Source organism: Trachymyrmex cornetzi, unplaced genomic scaffold, assembly GCF_001594075.2.
Source record: "Trachymyrmex cornetzi isolate Tcor2-1 unplaced genomic scaffold, Tcor1.1 scaffold131, whole genome shotgun sequence".
Lineage (NCBI taxonomy): Eukaryota > Metazoa > Arthropoda > Insecta > Hymenoptera > Formicidae > Trachymyrmex > Trachymyrmex cornetzi.
Window position 1 is genome coordinate 501,031 of NW_017295884.1, and position 292 is coordinate 501,322.

The 292-nt window shown below is 27.7% G+C and overlaps 1 protein-coding gene across 1 annotated transcript in view; it reads left to right on the top strand.

Moving 5' to 3' along the window:
* Positions 1 to 292, top strand: part of LOC108770718 (glutaryl-CoA dehydrogenase, mitochondrial) — a 63,453-nt gene that overhangs the window by 29,212 nt on the left and 33,949 nt on the right. The window lies entirely within an intron of this gene.

Genomic DNA, 292 nt, shown 5'->3' on the forward strand with positions numbered 1-292 from the left:
TCTCGGCACTGTAAATAATGTTCTTCCTGTTATCGAGCACGAAGATATATTTGTTTGAAGGTTTGTGTAGAAATAAAACTTTATCTTTATAGTATAGTGTTCGACATACTATTATAATATTTGTAATACTATGATAAAAGAATTGTCATAATATTAAGGATTTTTCATATATTATTTTATATTGGGTCCTTGAATAAATTCTCGCTGATTTTTCGTGAAAAGTAATGCTTTATTTTTAAAAAGTCGTAAAAAACATGTCACTGAAAGTATTGTCCATCGCTAGCCACTACTT